Raw genomic sequence first — 24,221 nt, 5'->3', positions numbered from 1 at the left:
AACATCTGGACACTCCCTAATCAGCCAAGACGGGCACGGATCAAGGAGGCAGGTGGTGGGCCTACCAACTTGGAGGAATCTATCCACATCAGTAGGGAGTATCCGATCGAAATGGTCCAACACTGGACCTGAAGTCAGTCGAGGGGCCTCCAGTTCAGTCACTGTATCTAAATTGGCAGGAAGGTCACGGTGGAGCAACAGGACTTTCTCCGCAAAAAAGCTCGCGAATGCCTCACAGCTGTGGGTCGAATTTGTGCTTAAATTTGGTTGTCCTCCTAAGGACGTTATTGAACTAATTATTCTAAAAAGTTGTGTCGGGCGAGAGCTAGCGGATGCAATGGAAGCTGCAAAGTAAGATTTCTTAGCAGCTTTCATAGCCATCTCATAGGCTTTCATAAGCGTCCTATAAGATGTTCCTGAGGCTCCGTCACGAGGCTTTACTACCTCCAGTGGGAAAATTTTTAACTATATGTCTGACCATCTTTTGTCTGACCTTCTTCCAATGTTCAGCTTCATGGGATGACCCCCTAATTCTAGTATTAAGAGAGAGGGAGGAAAACTTCTCCCAATCCACTTTCTCCAAATTATGCATAATCAGATATACCTCAGTCAGGTCCAACCTTTCTTGCCTTTTTGCCACAAAACTAAAAATGCCCCAAATATTGTTACCTTTCCACACTGGGGAGTTGCTCTATCCCACTGATCATTTGGGCAGCCTGTTTCTGAAGTGTTTCAAACTTTACAACATCCTTTTTGAGGTGTGGTGACCATTATTGACCAGATTTGTATATCAGCATTAGGATACTGACAGATTTATTTTCAATCCCACTGCTAATGATATATGATTTGCCTTCTTTCACAGCTGCTGCACACTGGGCAAACATTTTCATTGAGCTGGCCATCATTTGAGCACATTCTCCTTTCTGGTCAGTCCCTGCCAATTCACACCCCATTAATGTACATGTGCAGTTAGGATATTTTTGCCCAAGTGTGCATCACTTCATACATACACTGAACCACCCATTCACCCAATTTGGAGAGAAACCTTTGGAGCTCTGCACAATTGCAACTACAAGCCGCTCTGGGAATGGGGTATTTAAGAACCAGCCAATAAATAATACTCACTAGCTTAAGCACCAACTTAAAAGATTGCTGAAAGAGCAACGTTTTTGCTAAATTCTGATTATGTGGCTCTCAGAGCGCAACGATGAGTCCTAGCTAATACAGAAGTAATGCCTTCACTTTGTTTATCTTGGCTATTCCATGACAAACTCTGGGCCACGGCCCAGCATGGTGGCTCAATGAAGGGCATGACGCGGCAGATGTGTTTTTCAGTTGCCCTGATAAGCGGTGTTGCAAGATACCGACTCTTAGCTTGGCATTTGTCAAAGTGGCAATTGTGAAATTTCCAAAAGCGAAAAGAAAAGGCCATTTTGCAATTGCCAGTGGAACTGTCTGCAGAGCAGTAATTCTCCAAGTTCATTAACACTGGACACACTGATTCATTTGAGTCGGGGTTCATGGAAAGTTGCTTCTAAATATATCAGCTAGACGTCTAGCCCAAAGGTTGGAGCAAAGAAGACAGGAGTCTCGAAAATGCAAAATTTTGGCTACAAGGCCAAGTTCCGTCCTTGGCTAATGAGGAGTCTGGCTTAATTTTGCAAGTGTGGCAAATGATTGGATGGTGGGTATAAACAGATCATGTTAAGTTGAAAATCAAGCAAACAGATCCAATTGGAACAAGACCAGGACCAACTGATTAATGATCAACACTGAATTGAGAATTCTGGCTCTCAATACTTTGCTGGGTCTTCAAAGCATTCTTTGTCAGCGCCTTGGGAAGCTATGGTTGCTTCGTGTTATGGATTACCTCTTTACCGGTTTCTGGCATTTCATCCATGCTTTGGGGCTCATGGCAGCAGTGGGCTATATTGAATGGCTCTTTTGAGTTACATTTTTTCTTCCTTGGTCCTGAAGTTGTATGTATCTTGTCTACTGCATTTGCATTTTGGATCGCTGTATAGCATCATTCTCCAAGGTGGAATCCACATGTTCCGGGTGAAACAAAGGCATAGTTTGGCCACATTATTTACCAGCATTTCCATGCTATTCTGCTTGTGGTGCTAGCTGTAGGTCTGTGTGCACACCACATAGGGAAGGGTCGTCATTCAGTGGAAGAACATATGCTTTGCATGCAGAAGTTCCCAGCTTCAATCGCCAGCATCTCCCATTTGGGCTGGGAAAGACACCATGCCTGAAACTGTAGAGAGCCACTGATAGTCAGTATAGACCACATGGAACTGGATGGACCAATGGTCTGACTTGATATACAGCAGCTTTCTATTTATGTTGGTGTGTCCCATACAACAGCATGATTATATAAAACCAGTTGTTGCCTTTGGGTGATATTCAACTAAATTATTGTGCTAGGATTTTCACTACTGCAATGTGATTTCTCCCCTCTCCCAGGTATGTCCCACATCATCCCCAAATCTGTTCTAGAGGGTTGGGGAAACTCCTAGATCTAGGGGGTACACAGAGTGAGGATGTTCTGTTGCACAAGGAAAAATCCCTGCACTGACGGAACGTTCACCTTAGTACTATGTTAAATACAAGCTTTTGCTCTGTCCCCCAGTACATCTGAGGCAATTCACCATCTACCTAATGGAGGACTATGTAATAAAACCAATACGGTTGCCGTGTCTTCATTTTGACGTCTGAATGGCTTCATTTTAAGGCCATCATCACATATGAAAATGCAATGTTGGGGTGGTGTGATGACCGCGAGAAGGAAGCTCACCACACGAACACCTAAATTCCATAAAACCCATGAGTGTGGACAGAGTGTGATGGACAGAACGTCTCTTTTGAGCTGCATTATTTTATTCCTTGGTCTTGAAGTAGTATGTAATTTGTCTATTGCATTTGCATCATTACCTTTTCTCTCAGGAGCTCAAGAAGGGTTCTCAGGCAATCTCCTATTCAGATTCTGAACAGAGCCAGACCTTCATAGTTTCAAAAGGATTGCTGCATTGTTGATGCACAGAAAACATTTCAGAAGAAACCATAATGCACATTATTCTTATTGTATGCAACAGCCTAGGGGTTTGCAGGCTGGTGACTGTGGCACCTGCTACTAGAGTAAAGGTAAAGGGACCCCTGACCATTAGGTCCAGTCGTGGCCGACTCTGGGGTTGCGGCACTCATCTTGCTTTATTGGCCGAGGGAACCGGCGTACAGCTTCCAGATCATGTGGCCAGCATGACTAAGCTGCTTCTGCCGAACCAGAGCAGCGCACAGAAACACCGTTTACCTTCCCACCGGAGCGGTACCTATTTATCTACTTGCACTTTGACGTGCTTTCAAACTGCTAGGTTGGCAGGAGCAGGGACTGAGCACTGGGAGCTTACCCCGTCGTGGGGATTCGAACCGCCAACCTTCTGATCGACAGGTCCTAGGCTCTGTGGTTTAACCCACAGCGCCACCCACGCTACTAGAGTGGCCAGATGTAAAAGAGGAGAAGGCTCATGCGCATCTAACAATCATGCAGAAGGGCTGTTTCAGCAGGTGTAGCTTGTCCTGACAAAACATGACTCACAGGTTCGTCGATATCTTCAGAAATTGTGAGCTGCCCTAGAAATAGTGATAGTGAAGAGCAACACAGAAATGGATATATGTAAATAAATAAACTCCCTCCAGTCTTATAGCTGACCGAGGATTCCACTGCACCAGCTGTTGCAGTGAGAGAGCACTTACCTAATGTACGAACTTCAGTTTCACATGGACAATGAACAGTTTGCTTTAAGAGGCTCCAGGGTTTCCCAGTGGCAACCGGTCACAGAAAAGGATTGATCACGCTGCTCCTAAGCCTTCTTTAACTTTTTTTTTAAAAAAGTATTTCTGTTCCAGAGGAGGAGTCCCCAAGGCCCTGTATAGATTATTTTGTGTTTTTGTAGCCACAGTGTCTAGCTGAGGCAATGTGGTAAAGCATCAGCCTCAAATACTAGAATAGAGCAAAGCATTATATTTCAGAGGATTGGGGGACCATGTCAGGAGACTCGGGGATACAAGCCTTGGTTGGGAGAACTGCTGTATGTTGGGGGAGCACAATCTCTAGGGATGTAACATGGACTCCACAACGTATGACAGCCAACCAATAAAGGATTTCAAAAGAACTTGACGCAAGGGAGGGAAAGAAAACAAAACAGCCTCTTGCAAGGGCTGATTCTCCTCACACGTAGAGGGATGTCTGCCACTTCACTTGAACTGGCGAGGCAGAATCCCAGAAGGCCATTTAAAGTAACTTGCGTAAGCCCTTGGCTGCCCCACTGTAGGAATACAGGGCCCCTTCTCTGAATCTTCGCCCCAGCTGTTTAAGATTTTGGAGGAGTTATCTGTGGTTCTGTGAAATATCAGTTCAACAAGCAAATTAGGAGAATAAAGAAAGTCTGTCAGTGTGCACAAATTACTGCAACTGAGGAAGATGGGGGAAGGATTTATCAGGCAGGCTTTGGAAGCATCAGCATGTTACAGCACAATCCTTCCTGTGTGTGTCAATTCAGATTTGAGTTCAATGGGGCCTGCTCCTGAGCAGGGATGGGAGACTCTGTCAAAGTTGCTTTCACTCCGTTTCTCATATTTTCTTTTTTTAAATAACTTTTTATTGATTTTTAACATGCAGGAAAATAAGATACATTTTAATATAAAAAAGACAAAACTTAATCACAACAGATAAAATTTGGATTAAGGTTGAATTTCTGTGTAGGTGCACAATAAACATCTTCATTAAGTGATCTACTCAGGTAACCGCGTCAAACAAACATCTGCATCATATATATTTTTTTAAAAAGGTTTTCCTTTCATTTCCTTTTCCTTTTCAGGGTATAGGAGTAACAAAACAGAGGAAGTGTGAGTGCTGACAGAATTCAGCTCATACATATCTGTTTAAAAGCTGGAGATGAAGAGCATCCAAGTTCCCGTACATTAAAATATGTCACAAAATCATATCATACCAAAATAAATTTATCTCTTTTACTTTGGCCTCCAAAGACTCATAATTTGAATGTCAATTTTTCAAGTACTGCAATATCCCATACCTTATTTAACATACCAATAATCCAGATTATCTCCTGCCAAATCCCTCCAGAAATTTGCAGCTGTGAATCATGCTGCAATAAGAGAGGGTCCAACTAATTTCTTGCTATACAACATGGTAGTGTCATCCTCTGTAAAGACAACAAGGAGTGGAGAAGGTGTCACCTGGCATGGTTATAAAAATTCTAGTTTCATGGCATACTGTATCCCCAAAGCATTTGGGCATTTCCACCATATGTGCAAGTCCATCCTGAGGGCTTGTCATCCTCTACCAACACTTTGGCAAGGGACCAGGACTCATGTAAGATAGTCTGTGTGGCGTTTAGCACCATTTATGAATCAACTTTAATATAAGTTCCTTGTTTCTTGCCGAACAAAATGGTTGTTTCTTATTTTTTCAATCTTAAATTCCATTCTCCACATTTCCACATCAGTTTGCAAATTCTTTTTTGAAGAAAAATTCATCTTAGTGTGGGTTTCTCCTAATGCACACATTTCTGTTAGGCAGTTTTGCCTGAGATACACATTTTTGCAAAGCATATCCCCCCAACACTTCACCTTAGTATATGCATTTGCATATACACCCACAGCCCCCCCCCCAAAGCAACAGTCTGTCTGCAGATTTTATTGATTACAGCTGTAGGTAGGCTTTGGCTCAAGCACTGGGTATATATCCATTTTCAGCCTCCAGATGGAGGGCTGACGTTTAAGCAGGGTTGTGTAGTTGGCCTTTATCTCCCTCCAGGCTCCACCCCTCAGCTTGCCCCTGATAGGGCACTTTTGAACTTTGGGATGGCGGTTGGCCAGGGAGGTGTTCCAACGGCTGGCTGACATGGCGAAGACATTTGGCCCTCTGGTGTTGCGTGGGGCTGCTGCACAACCGCAACCTTCTGACCAGGTGAGTAGCCATTTTGTATACATTACCTGGCTAGAGAACTGCATTGCAAAATCCAAAGAAGTGTCAATTTCTAAGTGTGGCTGTGTTTTGGAAAATGCACTTTAGATAGATTTGCCGTTGAATGGGAACTGAAGTTCTCTCCCATCCCTACTCTTAAGTAAGTGTGTAAAGCAGGGATTGGGAACCTGTCCCGATGTTGCTGGCCTCCAATTCTCAGCATTCCAAGGCAGCATGGCCAATGGTCAGGGATGATGGGAGTTAGAGTCCAACAACATTGGAAGGCTACAGTTTTCCCCAATCCCCAACTGCAGCTTAAATATTTCATCCGCGGCTTGATTGGCAAATGTATTGTCACGATGAGCCTCCTCAAAGTCAAAGGTTTGAGCCTTCCCAAGCATAAAGAGAGCTTGTTTGGCACCCCTCACTTTTCTGGGGTGCACAGTCAATGGAGCGGGGCAATCTCTGGATCACTGGCATGTGCTTGATGATCTCAAAGGGAGGAACCCAAGAAACTGCATGCCTATAAATCTAATGGCCCATTTTATTTCCTCTCACTGCTATTCAGGTTTATGCCAGTTTTAAATGGACTAAAACTCTCCCACCTAAAAATAAAACAATTCATAGACATCTGCTTTAGAGAACAGCACACAGGATGACTTTCCCTCTGCTTCCTTGTTTTAAACCCTAAATGTATGATGGTACCTTGGACTACCTGGTCTGTAGCTGCAGGTGCCCCAACTGTGGGAGTTTCATGTAATTGATAAAGCCATTTGCCGTTCCTGTGGAGATGACGTTGTGGGCTGGGAGCAAGCCCCCCCCCCCATTCGCATGGGATGGGATAGCCCTTGCGCCATTGGATGGTCCTTGGCCACGTCGTCTTTAGGCTATCCAATCTGGATGGCCCGGGGGTGTGGTGCAGGCTATTTAAACTGCCCACGGCTGAGGACTCACCCCTGTTTTCTCCCTGCTCGTTCAGTTCTCCCACCCTCCCACCCTTAGGTTAGGCTCTTTATTTCTTGACCTTGCTATGGACCTAGGTTGGTTGCCTTGGTTGCCCAAGGGGCCTGGTAAGAATTTTTTCCCACTTGGCAAATTGGCACCGGCCATTTGGTTTTTCGCCTACCTCATAGCAAATCGTCACAACTTTGTAATGTTAGGCGGTTAGGCATTGGAGTATTAGGTTGAAGGCGAGGGAAGGTAGTGGCCCCTCCTAATTCATGGGTATTCCATTAAAGGAATCCAGGGTGTGTGGTCTCTGTCCGAAGCCCCAGACAGGGGGCTAGGGCCACGGCACGACCCCCTAGCGGTGACCCTGGGGGAGTTCCTAGTTGATGTGCATCAGCAGGGCTCCCCCTACTGGTGATTAACCCTTCCAAGACTCCTGCAGACAGGCAGGAGTCAGATATAGTCATGTGGTTTCCAATGCCTAAGCCAATACCACTCACATTCTGTAACCAATAACGTTGTGGCCTTTTCCGCCCATTATCCTAAAATACTGTTTCATGTGACTTTATTCCAGTTCCCGGGAGGGTCTGGGACCTTGCCACGCAATGGATTATTACTGTTCTATGAAGGTCTTGTCAATGGCTTATTCTTAGTTTTATTTGCAGTTAGATTGATATTTCTAAGCTGGAAAATATTGTGCATGCAAACAAATTGGTGAATTAACCCTCCGGAGAGATTTGTTATCTTCTTTCACATCTTTCCACTCTGCATTATAATGAAACCAGCCATTAGATCCCAGTTTAGCTGGAATACAGGTGAACATGACTCAGAATAAGAGGCTTGTCATTCAAAATCATAAAAGAGAACTATATACCATAAAAGAAAACTGAATAATTTTCACCTTTTAAAAAATAAAAATTAAAGACATCAATGCTGAATGTTAGATTATTTGATTTTGTGACAAGCATCTTTCCCATCTCATGGCAGTAGGCTAATTCTGTGGTCAAGGATCTGTGTAATCTGTTCTCTTCTGCCCCATGCACATGACCTGGACATATGTTCCCTTAGCTATGTGACAGTTCCAACTTCCTGGGCAGAAAAGTGCCCCCAACAAAGAATGCTTAAAGGGGCTTCTCAGTCCCTCTTCCTCCTTCTGTGACTTCCTCAGCTGTTTATCTGCTCCACTTTTTGAAAGTAAGCTTAAATGACACAGCTGCTCTTTTATATAGATATAAAAAAAATCAAAGATCAACAACTGTGATTGCCAAATTAGACCTCTGTGCCAAGGGGTAATTGAAGTTCAAGGCACCTCTTGCTGAGATAGCAACTTCAGCTACATATCCTCTGAACAAAATGACCTCGTGTGATATTCAAATGCATGATCCAGCAGAAACCAGCAGCAAAGCACTCAAAACCCAAGAACTACATACACAAAACTAGGTGGGCTTGTTTAGCCTTGAACCTCCCTCATATTGACACGAGTAGCACTTTTCAACGGAGCTCTGAGTTTTAAGCAGAAAAGGTTTAATCTTTAGCGGAGATATGTCAATTAAACCATTTTCTCTCAGATCCAGATTTCTCTCAGATCTCTCGGATTCAAGCATAGGGCACCAAATCCCTTACTCCATCTGAAACTGTAGCATTAAATCTAGGTTCAAGAGGGAAAGGTCTGGTCTCAAAAATCTGTAAGGAGCTACTGGAAATTACAGCAGAACACAATGTAGGTTTAAAAGCTGTCTGGGAGATGTACGTTGGCTGTGAAACTGATGGTATAAAATATAGAAATCTGTGGAGAAATAAACCAGAAAAGCCAATGTAAACAAGTGTAAAGTGATGCGTCTCAGGGCAACCCCTTCCCCTTGGATCCCTTGCTCATGGGATCTGAAGTGGTGGTGACCGGCCAATGAGGCCTTGAGGTCATAATGGAGAGCTCAAGAAACATGTTGCCCCAGTGCATGGCAGCTATGAAAAAGGCAAACTCCAGCCTTTGGTGTTGATGGAAAACATTTTGTGCTTGTTGTTGTTGTTTAGTTGTTTAGTCATGTCCGACTCTTCATGACCCCATGGACCAGAGCACGCCAGGCACTCCTGTCTTCCACTGCCTCCTGCAGTTTGGTCAAACTCAAGTTGGTAGCTTCGAGAACACTATCCAACCATCTCATCCTCTGTCGTCCCCTTCTCCTTGTGCCCTCAATCTTTCCCAACATTAGGGTCTTTTCCAGGGAGTCTTCTCTTCTCATGAGGTGGCCAAAGTATTGGAACCTCAGCTTCAGGACTTGTCCTTCCATTGAGCACTCAGGGCTGATTTCCTTCAGAATGGATAGGTTTGATCTTCTTGCAGTCCATGGGACTCTCAAGAGTCTCCTCCAGCACCATAATTCAAAAGCATCAATTATTCAGCGATTTTATGCTTAGTTATCCCAAAATGCCTTCAGTTTTTCTAACAGAAAACTGAACATACATTTTGGGATTCCTTCCCCCACTTAATCACACTTCCCTCAACTGTAAATTATTTAGTCATCTGCATAAAGCAACATATGAAAATTGTACAGCGCAAGCCTGTCCCAATCAGTTCAATGGGAATTACTCCCAGGTAAGTGTATATAGCAGCCACCCCCAACTTGGTGCCTTCCAGATATTTTGGACTAAAACTTCTTGTTTGGACTCCAATTCCAATCATCTCCAGCCATCACAATTGTGCTTTGGAGTAGTAGCACTAAACATCTGGAGGGCACCAGGTTGGGGAAGTGACCGTGCAATCTTATACATGCATGTGCAGAAGTTATTCCCATTACATTCAGCGGGGTTAGCTTTTTTAAAGTAGATCTATCATCAGCTTTTCACAATTACATAATATGGAGCTAAAGTGAGTGCTCATATTTCTTCCTCTCCAGGGATCAAGCACAGTGTACTGGGGACATAGACAAGAAGTCAGCAGAACTGTCAAGAGTAAGTTGTGCAAGTTACTGGCATGAGTGTATGTGGCATGCGTCTTTCTAACTGGGGGAGTGCTGTTGCCTGGCAAGGTCAGAGGAATATATCCTTGGCTTGGATGGGGAAAAGAGTCAGTGGAAAGGCTGGACCTGGTGCTGCCAGCACAGTCTCTAGAGCAGTGGGGTGAAGAAAACCTGTAGAAGCTTAGATTGTGTATTAACTATGACCATTCATATCAAAGTTATGAAGAATGGATGGGCTCGTCCTGCATATTTCTGTCTTAGTATTTGTATACATGCAATAGTTTAGGGGCAGGCAGAAGATAGATCTTGACCTACAAGTAGATCTCTGGGTGGCTTGAAGTAGAGGGGCAAGGATTCCTTATTCCCACTTGTTTAACAATAGTAAACAATGAAATTATTCTGAGCACCAAAAAAATCATGTGTTGAAATGAATAAAGCTTTAGTGTGCGTAACCAGGAGCAGATCTTGTGGACTAAGTTTCATTTACCATGGCACCAGCCTCCACTACCGAGATACAGAGAATGCACACTCATTTGATGCAACACGCCTACAGATAGCTGTGACTTGCTTCTTCTGCTCTGCCTTCTAAAATGCTTGTCTACTTATTGCTTGTTTTTAATGTACCGGTAGATTCTAAAATTCTATTTCATGTTTCTAGCCAGATAAGTGCTTTGAAGGCCCTTTGGTGGGGAAGTGATACACACACACACACACACACACACACACACACACAGACATACACATACATACACACACACACAGGGGAAATGAGAGAAATCAAAGGGGCATTGGTGCCAGCTCCTAGGGGCTGAGGCAGTTTCAGGCTCCTCAATTTTTTTGAGGGGGCTGGGCCCCCTCAATGTTCAGAGGGCATTTGACTCTGCCCCCTGACTCCCCACGATTTGAGAAGATGCTTCCTCAATCAACTTGAGAAGATGGCAACTCTGCAAATGGGTGCTGTGGAAGGACTGCTAGGTAAATAGGAAAGGACTGAAAATATGTTCCAGTGCAGTGTTCCTCCACTGCACCATTGGGTCCCCAGACTACAACTTCTACTCTTCCTGAACATTGACTAAGCTTGCTGGGGGTGATGGGAGCTGTAGTTGCCTGACCTTATTCCTGAATTCAACACCTAATTAAAGGGTTTCCTCTCATCCCACTCCCACCAAATATTTTTTCACCTCAGCAATGCTACTTTAATACAGTTCAGCTTGTGACTGTATTAAGGTATAAACCCAACATTCTCTGAGGGATATTTCCACCAACTTTTCAATGACATCATCATCAGAAGCTAATGTGACAGCTCATGATTCTCTCTCTCAAGCCAGCATACTGGGAATCTAAGCAGTGAGTCAGGAGCAAAATTGTCCAACACATTGGCAGTGTGCAGATGTGTGTTGTGTGTCTTCCCAACTGAGGGCAGGATATTACAAGGAGAGGACTGAGGAACCTACCCCTGCCAGAAAATGGTGCCAGCTGAAAGGCCAATCTTGGGGCTATCAAAACCACAGTAATGGATTGTGGGATGGCCTACATGTGAGAGGCAGCTGACATCTAAGTTCCTTCCCATGCTATCTCCACTCTATAGCATTGGAAAACAATATATATTTAAAACAAGATATCATCACCTGCTTTTCATATGGATTTGGAAACACTGGCTATTATGTAAGACAGGATCCAATTCTATTTAATAGGGACAGTGATGAAACAAGCAATATGAGCCAGAAGTCCTCATTGATAAAGTGATTATTTTTTAATAGGTTAAAAGTAAAGGATATATAAAAGATGTGGGTTTCAATTTACAACACTGACAAATTATGCCTTGCCCAGTCATAGCAATAACTTACCATCTAATTTCTAAGTTTCTAAAATTACTTAAGGGCTACTACATTTTTCTATGCTTCAATTTATTTGCCTTACAAGGGAAATGTGAGATCCAATTAGAGCTAGCGGCAGATTCAGATAACTTCTGGCTTCTGTGTTTTCAAAGGGAAAGCTTCTGTTTGCTTCTCTGACAGTCTAGCTGTCTAACCTAATGCAAAGCATCCAGACAATAAAACAAACCACAGAGAGTCCTTAATCTCACCATGTTTGAAGATCTAACCCATAAACAAAGGTATGTATAAGGTTTTATTTTATTTTGTGTGTGAATAATTTATATTAATTTTTCTGTTTTACAATTTAGAATATTCATTTAAACAACCTTAAAATGTCAATGACTTCCCTTCTCTTTCCGTGGTTCATTTTGCATATCACAAATCCCTGCATATTTTACATAAACTAAACCATTCAGTATTCCATTATTACATCCATCAAAACTTGTTTACACTGTTGAATTTATCTTACTGCTGCCAACATTTTCAAGTGTACACAATTACCCCCCCCCCCATATATTCAATAAACATTTTCTAGTCTTCTTTAAACGTATGTTCTTCTTGTTCTCTTTTTCTATATGTTAGGTCTGCAAGCTGCGCATATTCCATCAGTTTAAGTTGCTATTTTTCTTCAGTTGAGACCTTGCTCGTTTTCCATTTTGGGGCTAACAGAAAACGGGCTGCAGTAGTGGCATACATAAATAACCTTTTTTGACACCTGAGAATTTCCTTCTGAATTCTGTGTAAGGTTTTATACCAACATTGCAAACTTTTGTTGATCCTAGTACAAATGTTTCATAGAGAAGGTGGCTTTTGAGGAGAAAGAGATTGGTGACATCACATAGATCTTCTGGGAAGAGTTTGAGGCATACGGGGGTATTATAAACTCAGTGATAGGGCATATTTTTTGCACACGGAATTGAAATCCTCATAATTTCTAGTAGAAACAACCTCATACTGCAGTCCTGGTAAAGAATTCCACCTGCGACTTTGCTTTGGGAAACCATCGTCAGTCACAGTGGACAGTACTGGGCTATATATACTCAATGGTCTGACTCAGTATAACATAAATTAGATTATAATGAGGCAGACTATTGAGCCATCTAGCTAAGCAGATGCCATTCTTATCCTACCTGGAGATGCTTGGAAGCTTCCTTGTGGGAAACATGCTTGGCCATTGATTTATTGCTCTTCTCCTGAATAAAGTAGCTTCATATGTTCAAGAAACAGCAAAGAAAATGGGTGGCACCATTTGAGAGCACAGGAGGCTTTAGCTGAGGGTGATAATAGGAAAGGAATTCATGGGCATGAATGTAGACCCTGGGTAACAAACCTGTGGCCCTCTAGATCAGAGCTTTCCAAACTGTGTCGTGACATGTTAGTGTGTCAGCTGCAGTGTGTAGGTATATCAGGCAAATGCTCCCCACGCTCCTCCCAGGCCTGGAAAGGGGTTAGTTTGCTAGTAAAACTGAATTAATGTGCTGCAAAACGATGCATGTCTAAAAAGTGCGTCACCAACATGAAAAGTTTGGAAAGCTCTGCTCTAGGTATTCTGGGCTCCAGCTTTGATCAGCCCCATGCAGCATGGCTAATGGTGAGGGATGATGGGAGGTAGAGTCCAGTGACATCTGGAGGACCACAGGTTCCTCATCCCTTGTGTAGAGCCAGTCTTCAATTGGTTTGAATATCTATGGGAAGACTTGGGTGTGGATTCCAGTGGCCATTATGCAGTAACTGGCAATATGAACAAAAGCCACATCGATGTCCTAGAAGACCATCAATGAGAGCAGAATTCATACATAAATGTGGCAGAAGCTGTGCTTTTGAAGACAGAGTCACTGTAACCTTGATTGATCATGACAGAAGAGAAAAACGGCCTTCATCTACTAGCAAACAAAAGTTCAGGAATCCTTGGAACTATTTGCTTAACCTTGCGTTTGAGAGAGATCTGTTGAAAGTGAAGCATTGTACACATTTCGGCAGACTGAGGTCACTTGGTTTCATTCCCACCTCTTTCTCTGCAATCCTGTTTTCAGCCATGTCACAAAGTTTCCATGTTCCATTCGGCTTCTCCGTAATAACATATTTGGGACAAGCAGTTGTTATGTGTCAAGGTAATAAAAAGCAGGTAGGCAACTAATGGAAAAAGGTCAGGATGTGGGTGGATAATCAGCCCAAGATGACACAATAATCCCTACCCACCCTAATTTCATACAGTAATGTAGGATTTCATACAGTAATCTATATATTGTTTGGGCTTAATGCTACCTTGCACAACTCTGTTCTTGGTGCTCTCTGCACAATTAATTTAGGGACCTGACCTGTTTAAACTGGTTTTGAAGAAGATAAACTGGGAACACTGCCTTAGCATAATCCATCATAATCCAAACCCAAGATCCACCAGGATAAAAGAGTTGGGATGTGGTGGACATTGGACTTTTCCAGCTACCCAGGCCTATGCTGGCAGAATCCCTCACCCCAGATGAGCTGGAGAGACTCCATCATAAGTCCCTCACTCTGGTTCAGTTGACAGAACTTAAGTTGATGTAATTTACACTAGTCTGAGTCCCTGTAAAGGGGCGTTCCAGGGGCACAGCAGGAGTGGGAGAGGGCAAGGACACACACACCTATTCTAAAGCTTGTTCACCTCAGTCATGTGACCTAGGGCCCAATCTTCAAAATTTGGGCCCACTCACTAATGGTTCAGACAACAGTAACCCCCCTCCAAGAGGTTCCTGAATGAGATTTGGAACAGGAGTAATCACAGGGCCAGTTCACATGGAAAGGAATCTCAGGATAAAATAAAATGGGGAGGGGAAGTTCCTGGTGTGTCATCTTTAGCTCCTTGGTGGAATTGTGAGATATAAATGCAGTAAATAAATCAAGAATTGCAGCTATAAAGAAATAGTTGGGTGTCAGATTAGTTGTCACCTGCCCAATAATTGTCTGTGCCACCAATGGAAGTAAGTTTAGGAAGTGATAATATTGTCATGGAAGTATGCCACCTCAGATTTTAGCCCCATAGTCAATTTGGTATAGGTCATATACTGCCTAGGCCTAGTTTTCTCTGTCTTTAGGGTGGAGATGAATGCTGAAATCCCACTAAATATCACCACATGGTTTATGATGGTACCAGGATGATTTTCACTGAGCAGTTTGGGAAAGGCTGTGAGATTGTCAGATGAAAGGTGCAGTATTATTATAGCTTGAGTGAATCTTTGGAGGCTGGGATTATTACAATGCTTCCCTTATTGACTACAAAGCCAGCATTGAGTTGCTAAACCCATAAAATTGCATGAACAGAAGTCCAAAGTGTGTGCTCATGGTTGACTCCCACACAATGGATCACACTTTATAGCAACCAACCATTCGTTGTATGTCTTGACATTTTTCTAATCATTATCATCATTTTGGCAAATGTTTCACATAGTTATATTGTTGGAATCCTTACACGAACCTTGTAAGTATTATATCCCTCACTCCAGCACTGCAGATGGAGCAGTTCAGGTCACCGACAGGAATTGATGGCACAGGTGAGGTTTATACATGAGACTTCCTGATTCATTCATCTCTTAACCACTATAATACATCAACTTTATCAAAGAACATTTGACATTTCCCCTTTGTTCTTTAGCTATCTATGTTCTTATAAACAATTGTGCTCTTATTTATTTCTTTTGTTCATATCCCAACTTTCCTCTACAGAACTCAGGGTGGGGTACATGGGGCTTCTTCCACTCCCATTTAATTTCACCTTGTATGGTAGGGGTTGATAGAAATTGGCCTGAGATTACACCATGAACTTCATGGCTGAATGGGACCTTGAGCCCAAGTCTCTCCCTAGTTTAAGACCAAGTATTTCATCGCACAGTCTCTTAAGCTAAAATCATTCTGAACCATAAAAGCAAGAAGAACCAAACACTGGCTGTAGTGGTTGGGAGTTACTCGTGCGTAATCCTGCCCCGTTTGGGCATTAGATTGCCTGGTTAAACCCTTCGGACTGCACAGCCCATCTCAGCGTGGCTGCCCTTAGTCACTCGTAGAATCTGTCTGTGGGCGTTTCTTAAAGCGCTGCCAACATAAGAGCTGTTTGACGCCCAAGCGTCTCCGCCTCTCACTGCGCGGGAGTCTCCTGCGCAGGGTGGGCATGGGTAGCGGGGTGCCTGGGCTCTCCTCACTAACTTCCAGCGAAGAGTCCTGGAGCCCCTGCACCTCCTCGTCCCGTTGCTCTCCTGGATCCCTGGTGTTACACTTATTCCCTTCCCCTTCTTCCCAGCTGAGTCTTCCCCTAGCGCTGGGACCTTCTCCTGCAGAATCAGAGACCCTCTCCTTCTCCCGTGCCTCTGATGTCAGTTCCCTGACACTGGCTATCATATGTGTTCAAATATGGAGATGCTTTGAAACCTACAACAGTATGATTGAACTCTGTTTTGGATAGAGTATCTTAGTGAAAAACTCAGCACTCAATGGCCAACATGCAGTCTTGACCACAGGGCATTGAACAGGGAAGTTTATTTATTTAAAATACCGGTAGTTTTCTACAAAAAAAGGGCAATACAACTCAAAAACCCCTTTCAAATAAGGCACATGCATTAGACTAAAATATGTACAATAAAATACAGCAGAGCCACAGTAAGTCAGGCAATTTTTCAAAGGCTTGTCAGCAAGAGCCTGAGTAAACAAACAGGGTTTTCAGGAGGCATTGAAAACCTAATAGAGTTGTTGTCTGCGTTTTTTCAGGAGAGAGATGATTCCACAGATTAGGCACCACAAGCCGAAAAGTTCTTGAGAGACAGACTCCCTCAGAAGGTGGTAGACTTTCCTTCATTGGAAGTTTAAAAGCAGAGGTTGGATGGCCATCTATCTTGGATGCTTTAGTTGAGATTCCTGCGTGGTCGGGGGTTGGACTAGGTGATCCTCAGGGTCTCTTCCAACACTACAGTTCTATCATTCTATGACTTCAGCAGACTGTGGTGCAACTGGGAGGGCCTCATCCTGATATCTTAATAACCATGCAGGTTGAAATTTTCGTTTCAATTACATTGGCAAAATCCAAATATTGGAATCAAAATGAAGCAGAACATTTGTATTGTGAAATTTTGAATTTTCAAACTGAATTTCAGAGTTTCACATTCACCTATGCAAAAGATTGAACATCACATGCAGCTTTACTGAAACTCTCAAACATGATCCCGAACAACCCCCAAATGGAATATTAAGAGAGCTGCCTATAAACTGCTAGGTTCCTCTATAAACTATAAATCATATGCACAAGCAATGTCTCAAAGGCAAATAAGTCATAATTTAAAGTGAGTTTTTAAAAAAGCAACAATCCTATAATAAAGAAATAATGTTCTACATCAATAAAATGGTTGGAAGGGAACAATTATGCTCCTACAGCAATCCCAGAAAGTCAGAGCCAATATGGTGCAGTGGAATATGTAGACCAGTGGCACCTGGGTTCAAATCCTGCTGCACTGTAAAGCTCACTGGGTGTTTTGGGAGCCAGTCACTATGGCTCACTTTAACATATCTCACTCATTGGGGCTTATTTCTTCCTTCCTACTATGCTTTTCCGTTTAAAAACACACAAAGCAGCTTGCAAAAGTTAAAAGCAGTAACACACAACAATTAAAAAGCAACAGTACAAACAACACTAAAAGCAGGGTTTATTTTTTATTTTTAAAAAGGAAAGCATACCATTATGAGTTTGGGGGGATCAGTATGGATGATGCCCTGAGTCCCTTCCAGTTTCGGGGTTTCTGTATCTGTGGCCGTAGAACGTATAACAGCAAGCTTGCCAAACCATTGTCCAGGTAATGGCTTTGGCTGACTAGGTGAGCACCACAATGAGCATAACCAAAGAAGTTGTGCTGCAGAACAAGTGGGTGGGCTGTAGTCCCTCCCTAAGGATGTGGAAATTGCTGTCTTCTTTATCTTTTTTCTCCACTTCCAGACTTGAAAGGCCCTCAGTCACACAAGTTTGCTCTTAAAGGGAATGATTATGTGAAGAATGTAGTACGTAGCAGGCAGTGTGTTAGTTGGAGATATGGAAGACCACGCAGGTGAAATTGGGGATCCCACTGCTGGCCAGTATATGCAATATGGTGTTAGGCAGACCGATGGCCTGACTCAGTTCAAGGCAGCTTCCAGTGACAGGATTGAAATGTGATGTGCGTTTTGAGCTTGGAAACTTCATGGTCCCACAATAAACAAGCCAATTAGGATATAGAAGAAGAAGAAGAGTTTGGATTTGATATCCCGCCTTTCACTCCCTTTAAGGATTCTGAAAGCGGCTAACATTCTCCTTTCCCTTCCTCCCCCACAACAAACACTCTGTGAGGTGAGTGGGGCTGAGAGACTTCAGAGAAGTGTGACTGGCCCAAGGTCACCCAGCAGCTGCATATGGAGGAGCAGAGACGCGAACCTGGTTCCCCAGATTACGAGACCACCGCTCTTAACCACTACACCACACTGGCTCTACAAGAGGCACATTCCTTTCATGCCAATAGGCTAACAATAAAAGTGGAAGAAGGGGACCATAAAATGTTATTGTGAGCACCAAACACTTTTATTCCTCTCAACTTACAGCACAGCTGCCTATCTTCAGAATCGCCACCAGGCTACGTTTAGCGCAATAGCGCTGATTTCCCCCCTACTTCAGAGTTCAAGCTGTAGTTCTCCAAGGCTGCCGAGAGTGGCTCCCAGTTCTCTGAGTGGCCAGGAAAGAGAAATTGATTGTTAAACCCCAATGTGAACTGTAGGTCTGCAAGTGGAATAAGGTAAACAGTTGAGTTTTCACCCCCTTTCAATATTTTAAATATATTTCTTTATTTTTTTGGTTACTTCATCTTAGAAAACTTCTTTTTTATAAAGGGGACACTACAGTGGTACCTTGGTTGTTGAACTTAATCTGTTCCTGGGGTCCGTTCGATTCCCAAAACCAAGGTGCAGCTTCTGATTGGCTGCAGGAGCTTGCTGTACTCAAGCAGAAGCTGTTAAGTTCTGGGCAAACATATCAGATGACACAGTGATTCTTCAAATAGCTCTTGTTTATTTAAAGGCCAGAACAGAACTGAACTGAAGGGCTCAGTTAGCCTGCTTATATAGAGCTCCAGAACAATGTAACTGTTGCAACTTTCTAAAACTATCCAATCACTGAACGTCACTTTCGATCCTTCATTTGCATAACTATCTACAGTATCCCCCTGCTGGCCCAGGGTGAGAACTTCAGTACATAACAGAAGCCACATCAGATGGTCATCTTCCAAAAAATGTTCGCAAACCAGAACATTCACTTCCGGGTTTGCTACGCTCAGGAGCCTATTTGTTCGGGAGCTAAGCCGTTCAAGAACCAAGGTACCACTGTACTTCTTAGAGCTTCTGGAAAAGCATGGTTTACCTCATTGTAGGGATAAGAGGTCCTGTCACAGCCCACAGTTACATGTGCATAGTAGGTGCGGAGTAGTAGTTAGAGTGCTGGGCAAGGACTGGCAAGTCTTGAGTTCAAATCCCCGCTTAGCTAGGAAGCTGAGTGGGTGACCTTGGGTCAGTCAACAGCTCTCAACCGCACCTGCGCTGCAGGGTTGTTGTGAGGATAAGATGGGGAAGGAACCACATACAGAGCCAAATGCTTCTTAGATACAGTAAATAAAAATATTCAGTAAAGTCAAATAGCTGGATTTCATTTGCAAATTCACAGCATTCCAGGTCCAGAACATGAAACTTTCTCACCATAGTCACTGGCTTACTCCAGTCCCTAGAGGCACAGAATGATGACACTGCATTCTGCCTTTTCAGTCTTGCAGAGAAATGTTCCTACCTGGTGAAGAAGCCAAAAGCATCATCCCGTTACTTTAGTTGCGTAGGTTGGAGGCATTTATTACGTTTCTGCCACTGGGTAGTCATGGATTTTGTATACTCTCCCCTTTTTCTTTTAAAAAGCACATTCTTTTTATAAATGAAGGCTGTTGTGCTGGCTCGCTCCCCCTCAGCGAACTGCGGCTTGAACCAGTTATTTGTTTTCTGGAAAATATTTGTGTTTTCCAAGAGGCCACTGAGTCACAGATAGCCATAAGGACTGGCAGAAATAACAAGCTACCTCTTCTCTTTCATGCTGCTAAGTGCCCAATAAATCCTATAAGCATGTACTGTGCTAAAACAGAGGAGCATAAATAGACTTTATGAAGTCTCAATGCTCATTTACATTTTAAAGCTGCTCTGGTAGCCAGAGCTCACATTTTATTTCCTGGAATTGTAAGTTGTCCCCTGATAGGGAGGCTTCTTGGGCTACAAGTTCTTGGTATAAATGACTCAAGACTTCAAAAGTGGGCACCTAGACAACCAAGGACGTATGCTTTTTGTTACGTCAGTGTGAATCTCAAACAACAAATGGCACTCAAGACCATTCTAGCCATACATGTCAAGATGGCTGTGGGAGGCATTATTATAGCCAAGTGGTTCCTTGTAAGCTTGTGACTGGAAGTGGGCACTTCTGAAATTGCAGAAGAACAGATCCTTCAAGTGTCTCTATTTTCCAGGAACAGTCCTGGATTTACAGAAGCCGTCCCAATTTCTGATTTGATCCTGGAATGTCCTGTTTTTCCTTAGAGAATGTCCCTGTTTTCACCAGAGAAATGTTGGAGGGTATGGTAGGATGTTCCTACTTTCATCGTATTTTTTTTGGAGGTTATGGAGTTATCTGACTCCTGAGCCATGTTATTAATGTTGGAAGCCACCCAGAGTGGCTGCGGCAACCCCGTCAGCCGTGAGGTGAAACTAGTCTTCTCCTTCTTCTTCTTCTTCTTCTTCTTCTTCTTCTTCTTCTTCTTCTTCTTCTTCTTCTTCTTCTCCTCCTCCTCCTCCTCCTCCTCCTCCTCCTCCTCCTCCTCCTCCTCCTCCCTCCCTCCCTCCCTCCCTCCCTTCCCTATTTTCGTTGGTGAAATGTTGGAGAAGAAGATCGTGCAAATATTCACAGTTTTCGAGGCAGCTTGCTGATCTACAAGGTCTTCAACAATTGGTGTCAGTTACTTTCCCCAAGCTAAACCATGTCTCGTATACAGTATACTACCCCCCACCCATCTGGTAAAGAGGCCACAGGGCCACACACACATTGCAAAAGTGTCATTACAGTGTGCTTTCACTGCTGGTATCCTTGACAGGCTTTGAATGGGCCATTGAGAAAGTTCCAAACTGCACCCCCATGAAGCAAATATATTTGCTCAGTTGTTGAGTGTGTGTGTGTGTGTGTGTGTGTGTGTGTGTGTGTACGCAGGCACTTTTAAACACATATACCCAATCAAAATATTGTCGAATCCGTGGTGCTTCTTTACGTCAAAGGGGTTTGTTTGTTTGTTTTCAAAATCACAGAATGTACTTTTAGACTGCTTGAAATTTACACTCTCTTTAAAAGAAAAAAAAATCATGTTCTTTTCTTAACACACAGGCGCATAGGGAAAGAGTGCAGTAATGAATCTGGCATGCTATCAGACTGTTGACTTTCAGCCAAATGGTGATCTCAGCTTCACTGGCTTCATTAAGGCTATTCTGGATTTACACTGGTTTTTGCTGAAGTCAGAATAGCAATCTCTGGCATTCAATACTTGGTTGCACTGTGCTATTTTTAAATAAGATTAACAGACTTTTTACACTTTGTCCCAGTGGAATAGTAAAAGATTGCTGGGTCTATGAGGTTTAGGTCCCTTTGGTTCAGGGTTTGAGATGCCACTTGGCTTGCTGCCTTCAAGGCTGGCATTGAGTTCCAGCCCTGGTTCCACTAGGATAGGGGATATCTGATGATTTCGGTTTCCCTCACCTCAGGTTTTTTGAGGGGGTTTTTTTAGGTGTAAATCATCTCAGTGCAATTTTAAAAGGGTGAGGAACATGAAAATCTTTATGCAATTCCATGCACATTTCTCCTTTTTTAAAAAAAACCACACTTTGTATACAGTATTGCCTAGCGCAAGGTGGGTTTTTTGTGGGTTTTTTGCAAGCAATTTTTCCCTAAGAGAATGCATAGGGATTGGGCTAGATTAGCCTTGGGATTCCTTCCAACTCTATGATTCTATTCTTCGTTCCGGTATGGTATTTTCACTTGTGTGCATTTTGGGTTGGAGAACAACTTCGCAAAATTCGGAGATGTGTGAATTTCAGAGGAGGGTTTGCAGATTGCAGGTTCAGGTTGCATGGATTGAAGCAGCTTTCCTTAAAAGGCCAACTTTACTCCATGCACTTTCTCTGTGCTATGCACTATCACTTCTAGCATGTCACTTCTTACCTGTGTTTTCTCTAAACTAAAAAGCCCCAGATGCTTGTTTGAGGAGGGAGGGATCTGTGAGTGGGTGTGTAGAAACCTCTAACTTTCTCACGGCTGGAATGCAATCTTCTGCAATGGTTAAATGCATTGCTCTGCCCATCACTGGCATGCAACCCCTGGAATGTTGCCCATGGAGGAATGTGGCCTGTGGGCTGCAAATGCCACACACATGCCCACCACCCCAGGCCTTCTATGACATATTGCTTTCTGCCTCCCTGGCAACTGTGAGGCATGTAAGATGTGGATGCAGTGATGGAATTCCCTTCCCTTGCAAACTCACTGAGCCCCATCCCATGTTCTGAAGTGTTGTGTGGATGTTTGACTTTCCTCTTTGATTCTGGGTAGCTGAAACTAATCCAGTAGAAGGCTGAACATGTTCCCTTAGACCAGGTTTCCTCAACCTCAGCCCTCCAGATGTTTTGAGACTACAGTTCTCATCATCCCTGACCACTGGTCCTGCTATAGCTAGGGATCATGGGAGTTGTAGGCCAAAAACATCTGGAGGGCCGAGTTTGAGGAAACTTGCCTTAGATGATATGGGGGCTTAAAGAATAAGTGACTGGGAGGGTTTTGTTACCCGAGTTTGCATGTAATGCACAGCTAGCCCCTCAAGTCTACCTCTGGAGCCCTAACCGCTGCTCTTCAGCATTCCTGTAGTCTTCCTCCTACTCAGCTGCATGGACCGAAGCTAGTTTTATAAACCTCCCAGTGCCGATCTATAAGATTTTGTCTTCATTCCGCCCTTGAGGCTACTTCCGACCTTCAGTTTGTCAGGAAAGTTATAAAATCTTGTAATTGAATTAGTGTGTACAGAGTGAACCCACTTCCCATTCCCCACCCAATTTCACTGTTGCGTTCAGCGATGGGTTCATTGCTCATTGCTCTTGCTTATACAGCCCCAATGTGGACCATAGTTAAGAGGTGGAGGGGGTGTACAAGTTTCAGCAGAAATGAACTATATTAATTGTAAATCAGTCAAGAGGATCCCACTGGACAGGAGTTCCAGCATTAATACTTTAAAGCCTTATGACTATATAAATCACTTTGCACAGCTGCAACAGTGTATGTTGATGCAGTTTTGTCAGAGGGGGGAGAAGCGGGAATGAACATCTGAATCGCATCCAGGCCCATTCCTTGTTATTAGAGAGCATCTATTCATTTTCCTACTTGATGGGAAAATCTTCAGCTTTGTCGAAGGAGCATTTTATAGAACAGCCTTGCGGAATATGTGCACGCTGGGAAGGCAGCGTTGGCCATCGATGCTTCTGTTTGCCTTTGCACATAAATTACAGCCATGCTGTAATTATTCCTCTGAAGCTAAGTATACTGTTTCAGAAAATATTTAAACAAGAGTGTGCTGCACATTTAGCTGAAAGCAATACATCTTGGAGAAGAGTCAGACCTTGGTTGTGGTGCAGTAAATCCAGAGCAGCTTCATGGAACTCAGCGGAATTGATAATTTTAGATTTACGCTACTGTCAAAGATGGCTTCTGGAGCCATGTCTGTGGGAACATCAGCAATTAATCTTAGATGCTTTTAGGACTCCATATATGCTTCTTATAACAAGAGGAGGAACTACCCGTGCTCAGTATTATTTTTACTGAAACATGAAAAAATGGGGTTTGTGTCCACAGATTAACTCAGACTCCCACTTAGAATGTTGGGTAGCAGCTGATAGCATGCAGGATGAGGGGGAATACGAGAAGTGTGCCATTTCAGAATTTGTTGATGTGCATTAGCAGAATAATCAAAAGCTTTTAAAATGATGTGTACAGTGTATTTTATTTTATATGCTGTTCTAACGCACACCCTCTGGAATGTGCGACTTGCTGTATGTCTGTTTAGTGGTGCAGGATTTTATCATTATTATCAATGCATGAATGAAACAATTGCACCAAAACCCCATCTTTTACTAGAGATGTCAGTTTTATTTCACAAATCTAGGATAAAACGATCTCTGCAGTGGCCAGAGAACTGGGCAAAATCTGAAAAGTCATCCTGTGAATGAGACTCAAACAAAAGATGGCATTATTCCCATTTATAAAGCACAGCTCCAATTACTATCAGCATTGGGTATCAACAACTGAAAACAATAGGGCAAAGCTGAAGAAGTCTCTGTAATTGTTTTAAGCTGCTT

At 43.2% G+C, this 24,221-nt stretch overlaps 2 long non-coding RNA genes across 3 annotated transcripts; one reads left to right on the top strand and one right to left on the bottom strand.

The window, feature by feature from the left end:
• The first annotated feature begins 5,866 nt into the window (after window positions 1-5,866).
• LOC310701028 lies at window positions 5,867-15,207 on the top strand. Of its 2 annotated transcripts, none has more exons than XR_014522900.1 (3): window positions 5,867-5,992; window positions 9,832-9,886; window positions 13,391-15,207. It is a non-coding gene; the product is annotated as an uncharacterized lncRNA (long non-coding RNA). The 2 variants fall into 2 exon arrangements; XR_014522901.1 differs by lacking the exon at window positions 13,391-15,207 and adding an exon at window positions 11,885-12,010.
• A 3,043-nt stretch (window positions 15,208-18,250) lies between these two features.
• On the bottom strand, window positions 18,251-20,995 carry LOC310696003. The gene is made up of 3 exons (XR_014520383.1): window positions 20,744-20,995; window positions 19,495-19,590; window positions 18,251-19,404 (listed from the first exon to the last, which is right to left on the bottom strand). It is a non-coding gene; the product is annotated as an uncharacterized lncRNA (long non-coding RNA).
• Between the last annotated feature and the right edge of the window lie 3,226 nt (window positions 20,996-24,221).

The sequence above is a fragment of the Podarcis liolepis genome (assembly GCF_965112155.1).
Source record: "Podarcis liolepis genome assembly, chromosome: 2".
NCBI classification, from domain to species: Eukaryota; Metazoa; Chordata; class Lepidosauria; order Squamata; family Lacertidae; genus Podarcis; species Podarcis liolepis.
The sequence above is the reverse complement of the archived record's forward strand: the minus strand, read 5'-3'. Positions and strand labels throughout refer to the sequence as shown.